Source organism: Fukomys damarensis, unplaced genomic scaffold (genome assembly GCF_012274545.1).
Source record: "Fukomys damarensis isolate Sample0158 unplaced genomic scaffold, DMR_v1.0_HiC HiC_scaffold_14, whole genome shotgun sequence".
Classification (NCBI taxonomy): Eukaryota; Metazoa; Chordata; class Mammalia; order Rodentia; family Bathyergidae; genus Fukomys; species Fukomys damarensis.
The window spans coordinates 14270663-14294659 of NW_022900926.1; the positions used below are offsets into that span (position 1 = coordinate 14270663).

Consider the following 23997-nt stretch of genomic DNA (forward strand, 5'->3'; position numbering starts at 1 on the left):
ATACACATTTGAGTAATGAATAAACAAATGACCAAAATTCCAATCCACATGCTTCTTTCTATAAAGAATTAAGCTATTCATATTGCTGATGAAAAATGTAATTTTACTAACATGAAATCAATTAGTAAATCAAATTGTTCCCTCAAGCAGGGCATGGTGGTACACACCTGCACTGAGGAGGCTGAGGCAGGAGGATTGCTGAGAGTTTGAGACCAGCCTGGGCTACACAGTGAGTTCCAGGTCAGTCTCAACTACATAGTGAGACCCTGTCTCAAAAAAAAAAAAAAAACAAATTGTTCCCTCAGTGAAATTCATTAATACCAAAGTCAGAAGTATAATACCAGAAAAATCACTAGTCCTGTTGAAATTATTAGCTAATATAAGCTTCGAGAATTAATTACCTATGTTTTGAGACTCTCCTTATTTCCAGGAAACATAGATTGGCAAGGATTAGACAGTATTGAGTTAAATGTGAAAGACAAAAATAAAACTACATCTGGACGAAGCTCATAGAAATTGAGTGTTGAATAAATACATTAATATTACACTGGAAATGTGGAAGATTGAATATCATAACCACTATTAACAGAGCAAGCTCTCAAAACCATCAATTTCTAAGTGTCCCACACCTATAGGGGTCATGAAATTAAATGTATTTACTGTTATATCTACCTGCCTATCATTAAGTGTAATATTTTCTTTTGCAAGTGTTTAAAAGCCATCATCAGCCACAAAGCGGGGAGGGGGAGGAGGAATGGGAAGTAGGAAGAGTGAAGCTATTCCATGTACAAGAACCTAAGAACTGCAACGAATGTAAACTATATGTCATAATCACGTCCTAAGGCAGAAGGGGAAAGCGGATGGGGAGGGGTAAAAGAGAAACAAGCCACGTCACGTAAATGTACTCACTCCCAGGATGAATGTAGATGGCACATACTGCAAACGTACTAATACAAATTAGAAAGAAAAGAACTCCACTTGTTTTCCCCTGAACTCGGACTTCCGACAATTTCCATCCATATGGCCAATTCTCAATCCCTGGAACCACGTGGAACAAGGCTTTTCACGAACTAATACTGATGATCATGAAGATGACTGTCTTTCTTCTGACCCACTATGATCCCTTTAATGTTACCCCTAAGAAGGAGACATCTGTCATCTTACTCAACATTCCTTCTGCCTTCTCCTGCCCAGATATCCCCCTTCTTGGCTTTGGAAATTTTCCTTTTTCCATGTGGATAGGGAGTGGTGGATTCTGACTGTCCCCCTTGCTCACCACATAGAACAGACCAGGCCAGGCCCCTGACTCCATAAATATCCTTTTCAGTTGCATAGCATGGATGGCAACAATGAGAGCAAATGTTATGCATTGCACCAGCTCATTTAATTGCCATTTCACTGACCTAAAGGCAAGTATGATTTTTTTTTTTTGTACTGGGGATTGAACTTGGGTCCTTGCGCTTGCAAGGCAGGCCACCCAACTGCTGAACTAAATCCCTGGCCCGCAAGTATGATTATTGTCTCCATTGTACAGATAAGGAAATGAAGGCACACAAAGGCTAAAGAGCCTGACCAGCAAGTGGCAAAGTCAGGATTTGGAGCAACGGCAGCTTTGCCTCAACAACTGAGCTTTTTACCCCTGGGCAGGGCCACCTTTAGACACGTGCACCACTAGGTTGGAATGGGGTGAACACATGGCCTAAGTCCATGCCAGCCCAGGCCCATCACGTGTTCCTCCAGATAAACCCTAAAATTTAACAGGGAAACCAACAAACAGCGAAGATTTGAACATGTCTCTTGCAAAGCTCATGTAAGAAAGCTTCTCTCCTGTGTTTAAAATAGTTGTCTGGAGTATTTATGGAGTATTTTGGAGATAAAGGAAGAGTTTATAACTGAAAGATGTAGACAAGAAAGTCTTAAAGAGTGAGTCATAATTTTTGAAAATATTAAAACAGTTTTACAAGAAAATTAGAAGAAGCACCAGGGATTTAGCTCAGTGGTTCTGCCTCCTGCCTTGAAAGTGCAAGGACCCAAGTTCGATCCCTGGTACCAAAACAAACAAACAAAACAAGAAAATTAGAAGAAAAGTATAAATCAAGATCAAAATTTGTTATAGATTTCTAACAACAATGGCAACCATCTTTTATAAGTGTGCAAATTGCCATCTAGCATCTAGACACCGATGGTTTCTTAAGCACGATTTAATAGCAGGCAATAACCAGTTCCCCGTGATATATGTACTTAATATGTATCGAAACCATAAAATACTTTTAAAATGTTTTAAAAGATTTACTAGCAAGAAAAGACTATGTAAATATCAGTATGATTGGATATTCATTATGAAAAAAGCAAGATTTACAAAGAAAAAATCCAAACTTTTTTTTTATTTTTTTGGTTTCTGTGAAGAATGAGAAATTAATGGATGAAGGAAGCAGAACAGATATATATTACAAATCAGTAAAAGCACCACAATTTTATATGAAATAATCCAAATGGATCTGAGCTTAAATGCTGTCACATGTTTAGACATTTCCAAAAATGAAGAAAGCATAGACAGAACATCAGTACAGAATTACAGGGTTTAGTGTTAAATCCCATACTGTTTATATATTCATCAATCAAAGTTTTAAATTGGATTAAAATAGCCCATTAAAAATGGATTTAAAGAATTAAGCTGTAGTGGTGCCACTGCCTGCCTTGCAAGCAGAAGGTCCCAAATTCAATCCCCCATACCAAAAAAAAAAAAAAAGATGAAAACCAAACTCTACTATTTAACAATGATAGAAAAAATTACAGGTACAATTCCCCTTTTATTTTTTCAGCACTGCTACATCCCCAGCTCAAACTTTTGATCTTCCTGCCTCAGTTTCCTAGAATTAATAACCCCTTCAAAAATGCATACATGTGGACTCAGAGATATACATGTATGTCAATCTAGGAAATTACAGATTCATAGGGAAGATGTCTACTGCACTTCATAACTATTTGTGGATTATTCTGAGAATTTTCTACTTTGAATTTTATATCCTAGATTGTTGTGGGGTTTTTGTGGAGGGGAGGGGGGAAGGGGTGATAGGGCTGTGAACCAGCATGTTAATTTAGGCAATTAGTATATTTTCAGAGCTCTAACCTAATTTGCATATAAATTTAGGTAAAATTGCAATTATGCAAATATGAAGCAAGGAAACAGTGCATATGAATCCAAAATAATGCATAGTTTCTGGCTTACTTTGTATTTCTGTGGCATTGCACCTCTTAATTGGCATAGGTAATAAGTTGACTGTACTTGAGTATGCAATATATTTAAATAGCATTAACTCTTGTCCCATCAATGCTGGATCTGCAGCAATTCCAGGGTGGTATGTGTGACTGTCCTTGACCTTGCTATGTCACATCAGAGGTGCAATAAGAATCCGCAATGCTGATACATGAAAAAATGTATCGTGCAGGGACGGCTGTTATGCTGACATAAGCCACAAACATAGCTTCAAAAAATGACTTATGCATGTGGAACTCAATAAGCAAAAGAAATTATAAGGTAGAAAACTAAAAAAGAAAAATTCCATGATTTTTCTTAAATGTAGAAACTGGGTGCAGAGTTGTGTAAACATGAAAAAGAAAGAGAAATCTACTTCCCCAAATCTAGATTAATATGTCCAAGAAAACATCTGAATTGAGAAGAAAATCTTAATAAGTTTAGAAACTAGTTAACACCAAGAAAATAATCTACTAGAATCCAACCAGTATTTCTCCAAACTCAAATTGATAGGAATTGAAATAAGAAATAGTGTAACTGGCAATCAGAAGACAGTTCACCCATTTCAAAGAATGCTGGCCTTAATTTGAACTCTGAATAGTCACTCCATGGCTAGGTGGACAAACTAAACGTGTTGAGTGGCTGCTCTGTGGGTCCCTGACCTGGAAGCTATGCTGGGTGCCCTGAGATCAGCTTTCTGTTTGACCACACGTCTGCAAGTGGAGCCTGGAGGCAGAAATGCAGACAGCAGCGTCTAAGGAACAGGTGCCTGTCAGTCACCTTGGATTGTCAGACCCGGTCAGACTTGGCCTCACTGAAAGATGAGCAAAGGGAGACAGTCAACATGACTCTATGAAAAGAAAAGGCATAGCACAGAAAGGGAACAACTCTGAAACACACTGGTAGGATGAGAGGATCCTCAAAAATAGTTGTTAAGGAAATGTAAGGAAATTTTAAAGAATAACGCATTTGATGTTTTGAAGTGATGTCTATAAAGGGATATAATTTCTATTAAACAAGAGTAGACTAAGGCAAATGGGCCAGGACAAGATGATTCTAACCAAGTAAAAAACGGAGTAAAAGACTCCCAAAAATCTCACATTGATGGAAGAGAAGAAATAGATGTTTCAGAAAATTAAATCGGCAGTGCAGTGGGCAAATTCAAATATATAAAACTATAAATACAGGAGAAAAATTTAGAAAGGACAAAAAAATAAAGCACAAAGATGAAGAACAGAGTATGGGATAGCAAACTCTGTCACCAAAGACGATAATGAACATAAATAATTTCTGTAACTAAGGTGAAAATTAAACAGTAAAAAAAAAGAATCTTGACAGATGAGTGTTACAGTGGATGTTAAATGCCTACAAAGGCCCATACATGAAAGCCTTGAGCACCAGGGTAATGAAGTTAGGAGGGTCTGCAGAAGAGGTCTTCAAAGAGGTTTCCAGTTGGAGGTCTTTATGTCATTGGGACATGCATTTGGAGGGATTGTGTCTACATATATAATAAGATATTCCCTGCATTAAATATTATACAAACATTAAATGTAGTTCATAAATAATAATAAGTTCTAGATAAAGCAATTCTTAGAGCGTTTTCCAAGTTTGCTAAAATGTTCATCATATTGCTATGCTGCAGTGTTCTAGAGCTCTTTATTCTGCCTCAAGGGATCTTAGGCACATCTCCTCCCTGTCCCTATTCATGCTACAAAATCAGTAGCTTGAAAAATCAGCCATGGTAGGAGGAAGTTGCACCAGTTACACTATGGAATTCAGCAAGTGCTACAAATGAGAGTATTTTGTTGCTGTTGTTTTGGGTTTTCATTTTTTGGTTTTTGTTTTTTGCTTTTGCCTTTTATTTCCCTTCCCCTTGCCAAAAAAGAGCTAGCATATACCACTGGGTATATTTAAGAAACAAAGACAAACCAAAAAAACCAAAAACATCCTGAATGCTTAGCACAAAGGGAAATTTAGTCCATCTAGTGAATGAATATCTTGCCACCACTTTTAATCATGAATACATGACTAAGTGGAAGCTATAACATGTGCCTATTAAAATAAGTGAAAAATTGTTAGTGAAAAAGATGATGGTGTGTTCTCTATATAATTGTGTCTGTGATATTACAATCACTCATGGTACTCAATTCTAACACTGACATGAAAAAAGTGGAAGATATTCAGAAAGACAGAAATGGAGATTATACATATACCTCTTTTTGAAGAATACATCTTATATGAATTATTTCACTTAACATTATGTTTTCAAGTTTCATCCATTTACCTACAAATGCCTCAAGTTTATCTTTCTTGATAGCAGAGTTGTATTATTTTGTTATGACATTTTATTTTACTTTTTCATACAAAATATATTATTTAAAAGAATAAATCCAAAGGAATTTTTTAACATCCTTCAAGGAACAAGCAAAATCCTTTCTCTCTGATTCTATGAACATGAGTCCATATACCCAGTAGATTTAAAAACTGAGTTACTGAAGTTTAAGACATGGTTCAGAATGGAGGAAGAAACAGTGGCAGGAGACAGCAGGAAAACAATACAACAAGCTGCCTTATTCCACTGTACCTCCTTCCCTTGTGAGATAGGTGATTGATTAGCATATTATCCCAATGACATATAGCACTTTATATTTTGTATATTTTATATTTCATATCTAATTGTTTTCTTGTGTCCTCAAAACAATACTTTGAGATTCTTTTAAAGCAGCATGTTTATGAACGAGGAAATGAAATTTAGCAAGATATGTGGTTTTCCAGTTTACCCAGCTAGTTATCAGCAAAGACAGAATTGCTTAAGTGTGATGTCTTGTTGTTCTACTATTCTAGGGATAGTTTCTAATTTACTGCCTACAGTGTTGTATGGGTGTATCTACAGTGTTTAATTCTTCTAAAGTTCCTATTGAAAAAGTGACTACAAAGGCTAAAACTTTTTTATTTTTTGCAGTTTTATAACTTTATTTGAGATGTTTTTTCTTCAGCTTTAATTGAGTTTATTGGTACATTTTAGGGATACCGTACAGTTACATTCATTGTTGGGATCTTGTACCTCTACATGACAAATATAAAACTATTTTTATTACAGGCTCCAAGGGATTGCATAATAGAATAAAAGAATTATATGACAAAATGAAAGAGAAGAAGAAAAAAACCTCTCATCATTCCATGCCAATGGGTATCTTCCATTATGGTTTGTATTCTATGTATTAAAAATCCAGGGTACATTGATTTTCTTCTGTATTCATAACCTATGATCTGATTATAACAAAAAGGAGAATATTTACTAGTATAACACAAGCAAGTCTTGCCTCACTAGGAGAGACAGACAAGTAAATGTGACAAGGACACTGTGTTTTCAAGAACTGCATCTGTTCGCAGTTCTTCTGGTGAGAGCTTATTAACATGTTTACTACAGCAGGAGATAGCCAAGTACTGCAACTCTGCTAACAATTTGCTGGGACTCAGAGACAAGTTGACAGTATTTTCTCTGGTCAGTTTCAACAAATGTTCATAAACAGCTTTCAGAGAGGCCAATAATAGGCAGATTTCAAATACTGGGGGAGATCATGTAACTGAGAGTGAAATAAGAATATTAATGAATGTGAAGATCAATTACTGCTTTATATAAAATCATAGATGTTATGAAAGTTGAATAGAAACCAAATATGTATTATTTAGCTCAAGCCTCTCTTTTTTTAATGTGGTAACTGAAAATTTTATTTCAGAAGCAGGAATTTTGAATAGCAGAAAATGTATCAAATTGAGAAGTAAAGAGATAACTTTTTACTTTAAAATATTAGCTATAGCACGCAGGACAACAATGGAAATGCTTTATGCATTTCAATTGTCAATTTCACGTGGTAAAATACTCACACTTCTACTTTCCAGTGTGAGAAATCTGTAATTTGCCTTATACAATAACATAGAAACTATGCAATATGTATTTTAAACCCTGAGGCTGATAGCCTTTTTGGAAATTCTCTCATTTTAAAGATAAAAAACACCATGAGTCAACAAGTGACTTGCTAAGGCCTGCATTTAGCTCTGGCTCAGAGCCTGAGGCACCCAGCTCTCAGGTTATTTTTTCTCCGGACACCTGACTACCTAATCCCATGATGTCACTTTGGCAACAAGCGTTTAGTTAAGATTTGTTTTAATATCAGATTAGTTGCTAAAATATAAAGACAGAGGGCCTGGGATTTAGCTCAGTGGTGCCACCACCTGCCTCACAAGAGCAAAGTCCCGAGTTTGATCCCTGGTACAAAAAAAAAAAAAAAAAAAAAAAAAACAGAGACGTAACACTGAAATTTTTCTGTCTCTATCTTTTCTCATAACAACAGATTTGGCAGCAGCCCACTGTCATTCCCCTATGGCAGTAGCTGGCTGGGGTTGACGCTGGCTCCTGTTCACCTGGGTTTTGGATCTGACCCCTAAACATGCATCTGACCCCTAAAACATTAGGATGTGCTCCCTGCTGCCACGATTATCCACAGCAAGGTAGTTTTAGAAAAAATAAATTTTAAACATGATAGATTTTGTAGAAAGACACTACATTCCAAATGTATCAACTTTCCCATGATGTCACAAAGAGGAGAAATATGAGTTCCATCTAATCTGACTGTTTGGAAGCATTCTTTATATGGTTTTGAGTTTTAAAAAAATCCTATGAATAGTAAGTAGTTAATAACTAATGCAGGGCTGGGGATTTAGCTCAGGGGTGGCACCGCTGCTTGCAAGTGCAAGGTCCTGAGTTTGATCCCCAGTACCAAAAAATAAATAAATAACTAATGCATCAGCTGGAGAGTTTTTCTCACTGATTAGTCTCTAAATGTTTCCCTTCAAATCAATTTAATGACTGACTAAATTTAATTATTTTATCTTTTTTAGTGAGCTGATGTGTATAATTACAAACTACTAAAATTCATCAGTGGAGTGAATATATATTTCTCTTACCAATGGCCACCCAGCTTCCATTTTTTCAAACTATTTTATTATGTTTATATTCTATTTTTGTTGCCAAGCCCAGCTTATTGCAATCATTTTATCACATTTTTTATAAATGTAAAACAAAACATTACACATATTTAAGCTGCTGAGGGGAAAAATGTATTGTTCTACATACTGCCCATGTGCTGTCAAAAAATAAGCACACCTACCCAGCTCTTAAATTTTGTATCCACAACCCAAATACACACTGCTCAAGGCTAGATCCATTAGATTTGAACAGACTTTTCAATCTAAGAAAGAAAAGATAACTAATGTGTTATAAACTTGGAATAATGACTTTAAAGTAACTTTAATTTTGGATTTTTTTAAAAAAACTTTTCTGTTACGGTCTAGTTCTAAAACATCCTCCAAAAGTTTCACTTGAGGCTCAGAGGTGGAGCTTCTGGAGGATGAGTGGATCATGCATGTTCACAGTTGAATGTGCTGTTTGGAGGTGGGGCCTAGGTCACTGGGAGCATGAACTGAAAGACTATGTATTTTTTGTCCCCAGTTCCTCCCTTCCTTTCTCTCTGCTTCCTGGCTGCCATGTGTTGAGCAACTTTCCTGTGCCATGTCCTTCCACCATTCCATGTCCTCCTTAGAGTAGGCTAAGGACTGAACCCACAGAAACTATAAGCCAAAATAAATCTCTTCTTTTTTAAATTCCAAATATTGAGCATTTTGTCCTACTGGGGAAAAGTGACTAATACAGTCTCTTTTTCAAGAATTTGTTTTAATGGAAAATGAAAAAAAAAAAAGCACTTCCTAAAAAAAGATTTCCTAAAAAGTGAAGAAAAACTAGTGTCCTCGATCCTTTCTAGTGTATTTTATAAATTAAAATCTCTAAGACATCTCAACAACTACTCTAGGAACTAGACTATAAATCTTTTGTGTATGCGAGTTATATGCAAGGTATTATTATAGAATCAATAACTCATCTAAAACACAGTCTTGAGGATACACTCTTAAGTGAAATAAAGAAGTCACACATGTAAATACCAAATAGTTTCTCTATTGTATGAAAAACTATAATTTTACATAAGATCCTAATGGTATAATTAACAATGTGACATAGGAAGAAGGGGCTAAAGGTGTAGGTGAAGTGGGAAGGGTAGGGGAAAGGAAATAAGGGAAAAGGAAAAAATATGACAAAATGAAAAAATGGAAATAAAGTATTTGTAAATAGAGAAGGGAGGAGGGGTGAAGGGAGGGCAGGGGTAAGGGGAAAAAACAAGAACCAAGACCTGTCATGTAAAGGTACAAGATCCCAATGATGAATGTAACTGTACTGTATACCTAAAATGTACCAATAAACTCAATGAGAAAAAAAATTAAAAATAAAACACAGTTCATTGTATAGATATACCACATTTTGCTTATCTATTTATCAGTTGAATTGTTCCTGTTTTGTGATTTCTATTATTTGAATAAAGAAACTATAAAATTCCAAAAAAAGAAACTCATCTGAGCATCAGTAATCCTATTTATCAAATTTCCTCTTCTTCAAAGGATTTGGCCTAATTTCGTAGGCATCTATTCATATATAAGTACATTCATTCATTTAACACATTTAAAAGAAATGGCTCATATGTGCCAGGCACTGTTACAGTCACCAAGAATATGGCAGGAACACAAGACAGGTAGGTTCCTCCTTTTGTGGGAAACAGCCTGACCTTAAGTCAAATTTGTTCATACCTACTCCAAGCTCCTCACTGAGCCAGTACTTGGTTCTCCCCACTCCTCTGCCACTAACCACAATAACGCCTGCCAGTTTCTTGCCCTCCACACCTACCCATGCATCCTCCATGCCACAGCAGGTAAGAAAGTCAGCTGTTGATATCACTAACAAAGACACATTTTCTCCTTCAACTCTAATCCACTGAGCCCTCTGGGGGAAGAACACATGTATATCCACTACCATTGTTCTGACAGTCGAACCTTTGGCTTCCTTTTTCTCTGAAACATTTCTAATAGATCATTTTGTAAAGAGCATTCAAGTCCTAACTTTATGATGTTTGACCTATTTTTTTACATTAGGATGGTGTGAAAGTGACAAGCATACAGTAGAAACCATATTTTTAATTTTGAATTCTGATCTTTCCCAAGTTATCAAATGGGATACAATCCTGTCTTAAAATGTTGAGTTCCCAGTCAATCACAGGATTACATAGAGAAAGAACTGGTAATCTGAAAAGTGTGGAGTTCCCAAGTTAGGATGCTTAGTAGGGTAGGTGAATTCAATGGATTTTCAAATTACTTAGGATATTTTTTATTTACTTTGAGTTTATTGAAACATTACCCCATCGTAAGTTGAGGTTCAGCTGTACGTTGCGCCCTAGCGTACACTAAATCTCCTAGTGCTTCTTTGTGTCTGTCTTTAAAGTTGTTCCTTCCCTTTCTCTACTCCATAAATGTGAGAAATGGATTTCTACATCTCTTGAAGTGAAGCATGTCAGGCCCAACACTGTGTGCAGAGCACCTAGAGAAGAGCTGCATCTAGGATATTTTACTGCTGACAGACACCATAGATAAAATATGAAGGAAGTAAAAACTAGTTAGAAAAAGCAGAGCTTGTTACTTCCATAGAAAGATTAAATTTGTTATGTAATTAATTGCATCTGTTATATAATTTAGCCCATTCTATTTTCAATGTGAAAATATGAGAGGGATAAAATATGTTTCCTTTCAATTTCTTCTCCCTGCTCATTTACAGAATATAAATAATGAAAGACTATTTTGGTCACTTATCACCTGGTAGATAACTCTACCATAGTTTAAGCAAAAAACGGCACTTTCTTTTAACAGTTAATCAGAATAAACTGAGCATTGCAATGCACCTTACAAGGTACAAGACATATTACCAGCAGCCTGACAAATCATTACTATCTGAAACTCAGGGAAATATCAGAATTCTGTAACTTCTTTCCCTCTATTTAAGTAGGATTTAAAGAGTCTATAATAAGAAGCATGTCCTACTCATTTTTTATCCCTCACACTCAATAACTGTTGAATTTAATTAAATGTCAAAAGTAAGTCTTTATTGAGATTTAGCTCTAAGACTGATACAGTGCAGCTAAGCCAAAATTAAGGATTCTTTATTTTGAACCCCTATAAGAGGGAATCTCTATATAATTTATAGAACCTCTACATCTCTGCTGTTAAAAGTAAAGCAAATTCATGGTCCTCAGTGGTTTACAAATATGCCTGTGCAGCAGAATCACCCTGAGGGAGGGGTGAGGATTTAAAAATTTAAATCCTGAAGCACAATCCCCCACATGAATTTTAGCAGCATTCCCAGAGGGTTCCATCCCATGTGTTTGAGGATCACTGGCGGGGATGAAAGCTTTGTCTGTGAACTCCACTCTGATATCTGCTATGCACAAAATAATCACATGACCTTGATCAGGTCAAGCTGTCAGTTCTTTATTCATCCTACAAGCATTCATGGGAAACAAACTATTATCTTCTCTGGGTTTCAAGTCATCTGTAAAATGAGGTCATTGGAATGAATGATGTGAAATCCCTTCAATCTCTCTTCCCCGTAATCTACCCTGTAATAGTCCCACCAGCACTGTCATATATCTCCTTGTATAAAGTAATTCGTGTGTATCCTTTTTAAGCTTCCTAGTGAATTAATTTCAGCAAGTATATATTGAAAAGCACATTATGATCAAGTGGAGCACAAGGCCCAAGATCTGGTGACATGTCGCACAAACCTGAGTCTTGCTTCTTGTATTTTAAATTCTCGTTATTTTCAAATGACAGAATAAAAAAGAGAATGGAAAAAATAGAATTTGTTCAACCTGTCTGAGATTCAGTTTCCTCAACTGAAAAGTTATATGTGGGAAATTACGTTTTGAACTAGGGATATGAGAAAGGCTTTATGTTGAGACTAATGATTGAGAACTGCATTGAAACTGTGCCCCTGAAGCTGGGAAAAAGGAAACCACGACACAAATAGCAATGTCTATGCACATATCTGCCATTCTTTTTTATACTTATCAAAGCATATTAATGGGGCTTCACAGTGATGCATCCACAGATGCGTGTATCATGCTTTGTTCTCATCCACCTCCTTTCTTTCCCCTCCCTTGTCCCCCTTTCTTCTCCCTTCCCCCAAGTTCCCTTCCTCTTCCCAAACAATCTCTCTTCTGCTTTCAGGTCTTTGTTCCTTTGACAGAAAACGTGACACTTGTCTTTCTGCATCTACCTTATCTCTCCTAACATGATGTCCTCCATGTCCATCCATTTACCTCCAAATGACATGATTTTTTTCTTCTTTATGGCAGAGACACATTTGGAATTCCTGGTGTAAATGTAAAGCCTTGGGTCAACCCATTCAATATCTATTGCAAAACTTTTGGGTTCCAGGCACCCTTGTTGGTATCCTGTTAGAAGGTGAGACAAATAACATATGTATGAATTGCATAAATGAGATAATTTTGAGAAAGGTAAATGGTATCAAGAAAATAAAGCAATGTAATAGGATAGAAAAGGAGAGGAGAAGGTGGATACACTGATACAGAATAACATCCTGAGGACAGACATTTTAACTAAGGTCTGTGTTGGGGAAGTGGATTCAAGTCAAAGGAAATGGCCAAGACCATGCTAAAAAAGGGGGCATCCTTTACTAAAGGCTGGTCAGGATGCGAAAGTGTAGGACAGGTAGCATGGGTGACACTGGAGAACACAAGTTCAGGCTCACCCTTTACATTCCAGCACCAGAACCACTCTCTCTTCTCTTTTTTTCTCACCTCCAGAACCTTCTCTGCACAGAAAGGACTGTGGACCCCTCAGGCTACTCTCAAGACTCCAACAAAACCTCCACAACGAAGACCAAAAGCGAATGGCTGTAAAGCTCCCTAGATAATTCTAAAGTGCAGTCAAAAATGGAACCTAAGCAAAAACATAAAAACTTAAGACATAAACTAGAGAGGCTGAATTTACAATCCAGAAAAAACAAAGGAAGAGCAATGCAATAAATAAATGTTAGGAAAGTTTGGGTATAGAAAAAACCCTCAAATCTCTAATTTCTTTCATAAGGCAAAGAATATCTCTTTCTTACAAGCTTACAAGACTAGAAAACAATTACTATTTTATGATGGTGAATTCATTTTAGCTGACATTTGCAGTCTATGTGCAAGGAGTTGTGATAGATGCTACAAGAATCATTGTCAGATAAGAAGTATTCTACCCTGAAGATAGTCATAAGCAGGACTCCAGATGTCTACTTCAGCATCATGATCTCACTGACATGACTTCAACTCAGCCACACCACGCAGCCACTGAGTCTGGCAACCTTGTACAGTGTAGAGGCCATTGCTTTATATAACCAAGATTATATAAGGGTGCTTGGGAAATGATGGTGATGATGATTAAAGAGGATCATCAAAGACCTTCAGGAAACGCTGTACTTGTGTTCACAGCTAAAGCCAAATAAAAATTATAAAATAGGAATAACCTTTGATGTCCCCTCCATGCCAGAATCAACCTGTCATGCCCACACTAAACATTTATCTGATAACCCAGGCATAATTGACAGCTTTAAATGCTACACTTTCTGAAGGCACTACTTTTTAAAAGGAACATAGTTAACACCCAAAAGTTCCCTCAGTGAAAAACAGTTAAGGGAGGGGAGCAGTTCAATGCCTTTCTGGAGGTTCTATAGGTATCCTTTCACACAGAATTATTCTCCATATGAAATCTCCTCTTTTTCCCTCTGCCAATATTTTCTGTGACAGTTCCAGAGGGTATCCACAAAATATCTGAGATGAGAGTAGTAGCAAACTTACAGAGGAAAGGAAAGCCACTCCCAATAAAAGCTGACCAAAATAGAATATTCTGTACCATGCCACCACCTTTTTAGCCTATGTATGTATATGTGTGTGTTATTGAGTTTTTCACATGGCAGCCACTATCCCATTTGTCACACAAGATGTAATTACAGACGTAAGGAACAAGGGCACAAAGGTTAAATGACCTACCCAAAGTCACACAGCTCACACATGACAAAGGTAGCATTAAAATTCAGATCTGTCTGACTCTAGAAGCCTCACTTTACGTCACTAGTACCCCCTCCCTCACATCTATTCTTTTTGTTATCTGTTCAAATGGTGCCTACAAATGGAGGAACCAAATTCTAAAAGGTTGATAGCTACATTGGTAAGCCACAGTCACTGACAGAGCTCTTCCAGGAAGGGATGCTCAGCATTGCTCTGTTATAAAGCTATATAGACTACTATCCTACTCACAGAATTAGAAGTCCTCAGGTCTTTGGGCTTATTTGTTGAATCAAATTAGCTTAACACCCCTACTCCTCATATAATGAACAAAGAACCTCACAGCCACGTGCCTGTAATCATAAAGACCAGTTAGGACATGCTGGCTTACACATGCACACCCCGCTAGAAATTCAGTTGGCAGCACGTACATTCTGCTTTTGAGAACATGTCAGTTAAGGGCATCGTCAATTACAAAATGTAGAAAACTCTCCAGTATTAAACCCCTAGAAAATCCCAGGCACAAGATAAAGCTTCTTTCCCAACCCCCATTGAAAAGTATCCCTTGTTTTTAGAAATATAGATGTGTTCATCTTTTTTTAATTACAGGATTTTTCTAGATACAAGAAAAAAGGATTTTTTAATCATCATTTTTAGGAGTCATTATACTTGAAGGTTTTTATAAAAGGATCAAATCTGCTTGAAAACAAATCAATGTGCAGATATCTCTGCCCCTCTGACAATGCCTCCCTCAGTCTCTTACTGAGAAGTCAAACGGGAATGAGCTTTAGTATGAAAATGATACATATTTCAGAACATGAAGGAAACTAAACAGGAAAACCAAGCTTGTATTTATTTTATCCTTTTTGAAGAGTCAGTGGGTTGGGTTATGTGGTTCTCCAGCTTGACAATAAAAAATATGTTGGACTAGCTCTGGGATCTAATTTTTAAAGCATGCATTGATTATTTACTTTTTTATTGGTTTAAATAGGCATTAAAAATGCTGACAATATGTAAAAGGCAAAAGATTTATATGATCTGAAGAGAAACCAGAGTATGCTGCTGACAATATGTAGCTGGAAAAAATCATAAGCCTGTTAAGGATCCCAGTGATTCCTTCTACAGTAAATTATATAGGGATCAGACACTTGAGCTTTGAAATAAGACTGGCTAATTTTGAACTGATTGTGTCTGCCACTTTTTTCGATGTGACTTATAGAACCATTTTTAATTTTTCTAAAACAAGATTACCATCTACCTCCTAGTGTCACTGAGAGGACCAAATGAAGTAATATGTACATTTCAATCCATGAAGTCAGTAGTGTGACACAGTCCAAGTCCAAAAGCCTCAGAACTCAGAAAGCTGAGAGTGGAACTCTCAGTCTGAGAACAAAGACCTGAGAACCCGAGGAGCTTCCGGTGCAACCCCCAGAGACCAAAGACTGGAGACCATGTAGTCTGGTATCCAAAGACAAAGGTAACCCAGCTCCAGAGTGACAGAAACAAATTTACCTTGCCTCTACATTTTTCTTGTATGAGGATACAAGATCAAAGGTAACCCAGCTCCAGAGTGACAGAAACAAATTTACCTTGCCTCTACATTTTTCTTGTATCCTCATCTGATTGTACACTGCCTGCCCACATTATCTGGGATTGAGTCTTTCTTACTCAACCCACTGATCAAGTACCAATCTTTTCTGGAAAACATCCTCATAAACATACCTAGATATAATGTTTTATAAGCTATCTGGCTATCCCTTAACCCAATCAAGCTGAGACCTTAAATTGACTTTCTCCATAACAGACATCCAAGTTATGTCATCATTTATGAGTTGAAGGTGGGTCAAATGGTGAGGAATTCATAATCGGCATCAGTTGCACCATACATTCTAGGTTTTTTCAGCACATGAGGGATACCTACGCCTGACTAAGTTTACAATGTAATAACCTCAGAACTCTATTAGTTTCCTAAGGCTGCTATAGCAAAGTATCACAGAGTGGCCAAAAAAAGGAACAGAAATTAATCTTACAGTTCTGGAGGCTAAAAGTCTGAAATCACAATATCCACAGAACTGGTTCCTTCTGAATGCTGTGTGAGAAGGCCCGCTCTGTGTCTGTCTCAGAGCTCCTGGTGCTTTGTTGGCCATCTTTGGCATTCCTTGCCTACAGCTGGATTATGGAGACCTCTGCCTTTCATTCTTCCCGTGTTATTCTTGTTTGGGTATCTTCCTGGGTACAAACTTCTCCTTTCTTATATGAACACCTTGGATTAGGTAGGGCTCATACTAATCCACTGCATTAGTTTCTTAGGGCTGCTATATCAAGGTATCACAGAGTGGCCCAGAAAAAAAACAGGAATGTGTCATTTTAACTAGATTTCCTTCATACAGCCCTTTCTCCAAATGAGGGCAGATTCTGAGGTATTGAATATTAGGACTCCAATATACCTTTTCTTGTCTAAAGATGTCTGAAGCCTCCAAGACAAAGAGACCATGTAAAAAACTCAGTACCATGTAATTAAAAAAAAAAATATATATATATATATATAATATACACTTAAATCACTCAAAAATGGAATGCTTTTTAAACTTTTAAATACCACAGTTTTGCTTATGGCAGTGAGAACATACATATCTTCACAAAGGAAGGGCATTCTCAGTTTTTAATAGGTCCATTTTAGAGTAATTATTAGCTAAAAGATCTCAATATCCTGGCAAGCCCAAATTCATATTAAATGATTTTTATGAAATCCACTATTTAGTTATTCTTTAATGAGTACTAGCCAAGCACTTTTTACTTAATACCACAAAGGTATGGGGAAAATCAAAAGTAAAGTCCATTGTGTATAGAGTGTTTTACCTGCTTATAAAATATGAACTATGTTTCCTGCTTTGTATGACATAACAGTTGATGAGTTACAGTCTCAAATGGACCCAAAATGTATTTTAAGGCTTATTTCCAAGAATCCATGAACATTATTAAAGGAATGACAAAAGGTGTGATCGTGTGGGGCCAGGGATTTAGCTCAGCGGTTTGGTGGCCTGCCTTGCAAACACAAAGACCCGAGTTCAATCCCCTGTACCAAAAAAAAAAAAAAAATGGTGTGATCCTGCCATGTCACCAAGGGTGACATCATGGCTAGATGTCAAGTGGAAATATGCCTATCATAGCCATCTTTCACACAAGAGATAATTCACATTTTCACCTAACCATCATCTCTAAACTTACAACTATTCTTCTGGACTCATCTTTGGCCCTGGTAAGTATGGGCAATAGTCCCTAAATCAATGAGTATCAGAGTGAATTCTACCCTAGATATACCATGGAAAGATTCACTGCAAAAGGCAAAGAACACAAGCTCCCCACATGCAGAGAAGCAAAGTTATCTGTGCATGTTGCCGGGGGGACAGCAGCTTTGGGTGACAGGTGGCACGCCTCTCCGCCAAGAAGGCGTTGCTCCTGGCAGTTTTTTAACTGAGGCATGTGACCTAAGTAGTGGCATTTCACAGCTGAGAAGCCAGCTTGTGATATGCCTTTTGCTTCACTGAGAGGCGGTCCACGTGTCCACAGAGGCTGCAAGCTTGAACTGCAAAACATTGCACTACATTCGCCTGCATCCTACCTACAATCATATGCCTTATTTATGTTACTACAGAAATGTAAATGGGTTATATGATTGATGACATTTTGCCAGACAAACAAAGAAGGTAGCTTCCTTGCAAAGGTGTCATTTTCTAGCCCAAGGAAAAATAGAAGGACCTAAAAAATGAGTAGGCAAGGAAAGTTAAAACTAAGTCCCTATTTATTAGTCTTTGGTAGGAATTTACAAAAGAAGGTCTTCTCTGTTTTGACTAACAGATAATGAAAGACCAGCTCAAACTCTGACATTCTTATCACTCTGTTACTGAGGTCCACTTTTCCAACCAATTCTTCCACCAGTCCCCTCTTGTTACCTTTTATTCCAAAAAATGTAAGTGACTTGTCATTCTTTGCATGTCTGTTATTCTCTACTCCAAGCCCATACTCATGATTTCACTCATGAGTGATTCCATTTCCAGTTTCCATCTAGCTCTGCATTGGAAAGATTAGTATCATCTAAAACCCAGTTCTGCCATTCCAAGAGACTTTCCTGATGTTCCCAGGGAGAGACTAGAATTAACTTGCTTCATGGGTCTCTACACCCTCTCTTGTGGCAACAAGCCCTTCTCTCATTTCTCCCCTGCCCCCCACACCATGTCTCTCTTTCTGGACTGTAAGCAATGACAAGAACTACAGGGCATCCGTAAAGTCTAGAAATATAGACAATGTTATTTTATTGTTCAATAATACATGCATAATTGACTACAGATAATTGCCCATTACCAAATGTTATTTATATCTGCACACCTGAATACATTTCTGATACCAGCATACTGCCTAACGTATACGAGGAATTGTACTTATAAACTGATGAATTAACAGCAGGCTGACTGATATGAAGTTGAGGCCTTTCCCATCAAGACAAGCTACAAAGACCAAAGACGGAAAAAATACAGAGTAAGAAGATGTGAAGAGTTAAAGGTAAGTAATTTGGAGAGGGTCCAGAGAGTGTGGAAAGCAAAGACTAGTTACAAGAAAAAGACTTGCACCTTTGAGTAGCTAGCTGTATGCTGTCTCAGGAAAGTCACCAGACCTCAAAGTTTCTTTTTCAAATCAAACTTTAAAACATGTCCCCTTCAACACAAAGTCTACCATTTCAAATAAATGCTGAAAAGTACTAGTTGCTTCTAACTTTCAGGGAAATTCAGAGGTCAAGAAGCAATTATTAATAATGAAAATGCAAAGTGATAATATAAGCTATGACGGGGTAGAACGCAACTGATGGTGTTCATATGAAAGTGTACTATTTTTTAAATACTTTAAAGTTGCTCAACTGAAATCTGGAAGAAAGGCTTGCCAGTCTTTACAAATCAGACAAAAGACTTAAAGCAGTTAATGGGCTTGTCCAGAGTCATCTCCAGGAGAAGGAGAAAAGAAGCTAGTTCTCCTATATACTAAACCTCTCCCTGCACATGGGCACTAATCCAAAAGGAAGAGAGAGTATCGCATATAATATTCACACAAAGTAAGAAAATGAGAGAAATGCGACATCTGAGGGTTTTAACTGACAGTGAATGTAATATATGCCTCAATCATTTGAAAAGTTAAAGGTAAATAGTGATGTTAAGTAGAATCTAACTCAGGAAATTAATTGGACATTTTTTCTTTTGTGAGAAAGAACCATATAAAGAAAAATATTGTGTAAAGAATTTAGTAAAATACCAATACACTTCCAAGGTTGTTGGTTTTTAGAAATTGAATAATTAGTTCACTATCCCACTTCATTTACATTTACAGTGCTAGGCAATGAGAACTGATGCAAGGCCCACAAATTCCTAAATCATCAAACTCCTTACTAAAGCAGAAAATGACACAGGAAACAAAAGCCCTCCTTTGTTAATCCAATTGAAAATATATTTATTGAATGCCCACAATGTGCAAAGTGTGGCTCTAATTGCAAAACAGAGCTAAGATTTCGCCCTCTAGCAGGTTACAACTGACCAAGAAAGATATTTTATTGGGGAAGGGTATTCTAGTGAAAAGGAATTCATATATTCAGAAACTTGTTTAACTGCAGTGCTACATTCAGCAATTATTCAGGTTAGCAAATGCATATTTTTAAAAACTATCAAATGTAAGAAATGAGATCAACATCTTTAGTATAATTTTCTAAATATGACCATTTTAAAGCCATTTTCTGTCTACTGTAGGAGCAGAGAACATTGCCTTTAGACATATAGATTACTCTGAAAGAAATTATTTGTAAATGTATGACAAAGCATAGACAATGCACTGTCACAAGAAGCACACTATCTGAAGGGACCTCCTGAGGCTCTGTTCATGTTGTGATCCAGGCAAAGTCAGCAGCAATATTTCCCAAGAGCCTGGTAGAAATGCAGATCACAGGCCCATCCCAGTCCCACCAAAGCAGAGTCTGCAGTTTAGCAAGTTCCCCAGGTGATCTGCATGCATACTAAAGTTTGAGAAGATTCTTCTTGTGCCTTGCTCTGCACCTAGAGATCCTAAAAATAACTCACTGAAAGGGAGAATATGAGCACTTCAAAAACTAATCGCTCCCTCGATATTTCTTTTTATTTTTTAAGATGTAATTTCTTTTCAAGTAAGATTTTACTTTTAAGATCAAAGATATTACATACTGCACTTTCCTTCAGGATGTACCAACATAGAAGAAAAAATGAAATTTGCCTCTTCATAGTTTCAAATCTAGCATTTCTAGCCCTCCCAAAAAGGGATGATTCATCCCTCATATATATCAATGCACAGTGTCTCCTCCATTCTCTGTGATTTAATGACAACCTATTAACAGGATAAAGAGACCTGGGGAATCTTCTTAATGTTTCATCCCATATAAATTGCAGCTCCCCAAGTGAAACCACGTCGCCCTTGGCTCGAAGAAGAATGATGTAGAAGGTGGCATCCTGAGTGCTGAGCCTACCTAGAACACTCAGCAAACCAGCTGCACAGTGACCAGCAATTGTGGTCCAGGAAGCACATGAGAAGACCTGGGAAAGTCAGCAAGTAAGTAAAAAGCAAGTTGCCTCCCCACTTGTCACACAACAGCCGCTTTACACACAGATTTATTTTCCCTTAAGGATAAGAAGCAGATTTGGAAAAGAAGCTATTATAAATTCACAAGAGCAAGCAGCCCTGCTCAGGGCTGCATAGGGAAAAGAGACGACTTCAGCCAACCCTGCACCCTGGCAAAACATCCTGTGGGCACAAGCAGGCCCAGAAGGCATTCTATAAGGAGACCACACAGAGTCTGAGCCGGGGAAGGATTTTTCAACTGATGTGAAGTAGCACTGACACTTAAGGTTTCTTGTATGCACACTAGATAAATAGGAAAGCTTTCTTCATGTTTAGTGTATTAAATTATGGGTGTGAGGTACCGCCCTTTTTCCACAGATGAAAACTATTCTCAGCTTCTCATTACCATCTGCTCCATGATATGTAGGGACACCTTTAGGGTCTGCACCTACAGGGATGAGGGTAACCTCAATACATATATATATTCCTCCTCCCAAAATAGTTGAGGTATCTTACAATTATAAAAAGACTACGAGGTAACACTTTCCAAGTGGCAGACACTAATATTTATACATGTAAGCTAGAACATTTTCTGTGACTGAGCATTAAACTTAGTTTCAAGCTTCCCAGTAGGCAAGCAAAAAACAGGAACCACTCCATTATCAATTAAGATGAAACCTGACAGCTCCTCAAGAGAAATAAATGGCTTCATGAAATTAAAACCTAAAGCAATTTGTTAACAATGAACTTAATACAAGGGACATTAAACAACACATGAAGAATTGTCTTCAACAAAAAAAGTAAAAATTATAACACACTATTTCATTTCCAATCCTTCCTCTGACCTTTAAAGAATGAAAAGAGGAAATATTATGTACAATGCAATTTAGAAAAGGTAATTCTTTAGGAAGAATAAACAAAGTCAGGTATGTAATATTCTGGAAACCTGACTTTGTGCAGAGAGGAAGATGGTGACCTCTTCGATGCCTGAGACATACTAAACAGCAATTCCCTCATCTGGTCTTCTGACAGGAGCTGAATAAAGGATAATTCTAGGCTATGATTTCTGGTGAGTGCCCGGTAGCCTGTTAAATTAATTGCAGAAAGATCTTAGTTGGTATGTTGGGCACTGAGCCAGCAGGTGACCAAGTTAATGAACTGCTATGAAAGCTGAGAGTCCCTTCCTGTGTCTGGGGCCTGGTACACTACTGGAGAGAATATCAAAACAGTTTGAACTTACACTACTCAAAACACATGGTTCACAATCTCAGTGGAACCCTTCCCAAATCTGCTGCATCTGTATTTTCCCTTCTTTTCCTTCTTTCTTTCCCACATGTTATTTTCAAACTCTTTTCTTTCCTCTTCTCCAAACATAACTACATCATCACTCACAGAAAAGGTTTCTGTTCAAAGCTGCTCTGTCCACGGTTTCTTCTTATTTCCTCTACAGCCCTGATTTATTGACCTTCCTTTTCTACTCTTTCCCATCACCCATTTTAAAATATGGAACTGTTCCCCACCCTAAAGAATTGTTTTCATCTTACCCTAGACATGTGCTGTCTCTCATCTTCCCTTCTGTCTGCTGAGACAGCACCATATACTAACAGTTCCCCATTCTCTCTTGTCCCTTTCAATAGCGTTAACACTCAAGAGATTGATGGAAGGGCAGAAGCCAGGAGGAAGTGGGGGCTTCTCTCTGTGCTCTGAGTATCTTTTCTTATGTACTGAAGTTTAATCCCCACTGTTGGCAGTATTAAGAGGGAGGCCCTGATGAAGCTGCCTTATAAAAGAACTGAAAAGAACTACCTTAGCTTTGTCCTCTCCCATCACTTCTTCCATGCAAGGACACACAGCTCATCTCTTCTGAAGGATGCAGCACTCAAGTGCCTTCTTGGAAGCAGAGAGAAGCTCCATACTTGCTTATGGCTTCAATTTGGACCTCTCAGCCCTTAACAATCTGAGAACTCATTTTTTGTTGCTATAGTAGCACCAGCAAACAGAGACACTACTACAGGCTACTATTTCCATAGTCCCCTCTCCCTTTTCTTCCAGCTTAATATTTCACTGTTCTTGTCTTGAAATTCTCTCCTCCCTGGGCTTTCATTCTATCTGAGTTCATTACTGATGCTTCCTCTTTCCTCCCCCTCTACTCGTCTTTGTCCCTCCCTTTTCAGAAACCTCTTACTTACTTTCATTTTCCCTAAAGTTCTTCCTGTGACCCTTCTCTTTTCACTCTGTCTCCTCCCTCTTGGAAATATCATCAACTTTTGGAGTTTTAACCTCACCTATTTGCTGACAAATCTCAAATATACCCTTTCTGGATATTTCTACAGATTCTTTCAACTTTTTGTTCTCATGGATACCCCAAATTCTACCAGTTTAGAACTTATTTTTCCCCCCAGTCCGTGCATTTTTTCTTTCCTATCTGGTTCTACAAAAGAAAATCCTGAAAGTCATTCTACACCTCTCTTTTTCTTTGATGCTCAGAACAAATCAGCTGCTTCCTTTTTTTTTTTTTTTTCTTGCAAGGCAGGCGGCAGCACCACTGAACTAAATCTCCAGCCATGCTTCTAAAGACAAATCTACCTACTACTGACTGTCAAATCAATTCAATGCTTTCCCCACCATTTCACACTTCTTTTAGTAAAGCTATAATCATCTCTCCATTAAATTGATGAGTTGAATTGCTTTTATTCCAGCACCTCTCAAAAGGGACTCCTAAATGTCCCATCTTCCCATTTGATTCCTTCTTTTAATCTTTCTTCTCTAAAACCTTCAGAGCACCAGTGTTCTCCAACACAAACATATGTTCATGGCTCTTCCTTGTTTAAAATCCTTCGTTGGCCACCATGCTTACAAAATAGAGTACTAACTCCATAATTTGATGTGTATCCCTTCAAGGGCTAGGGCTTTCCTCATATTCACGCCTTTGTTTCTTCCTCTTATTCCTCCAATGGTTTGGACATTGGATGTCGCCCCATTGTGAGGCCTCCATGAACATTCCCTCCTTCTTTCACTGGCACAGACAGAGAGAGCTAGTTACACTTCCCTCTATTACCTTTTCACATCATACCTATTCCCATGGTGTCACTTAGAAAGCAAATGGTAACCATT

The 23997-nt window shown here is 37.5% G+C and overlaps 1 protein-coding gene and 1 long non-coding RNA gene across 2 annotated transcripts in view; one reads left to right on the forward strand and one right to left on the reverse strand.

Moving 5' to 3' along the window:
* The window catches only part of Grm1 (glutamate metabotropic receptor 1), a 386786-nt gene that overhangs the window by 353094 nt on the left and 9695 nt on the right, over positions 1-23997 (reverse strand).
* LOC104863948 lies at positions 15656-20869 on the forward strand. Its single transcript, XR_780735.2, has 3 exons — positions 15656-15733; positions 18718-18816; positions 20715-20869. It is a non-coding gene; the product is annotated as an uncharacterized LOC104863948 (long non-coding RNA).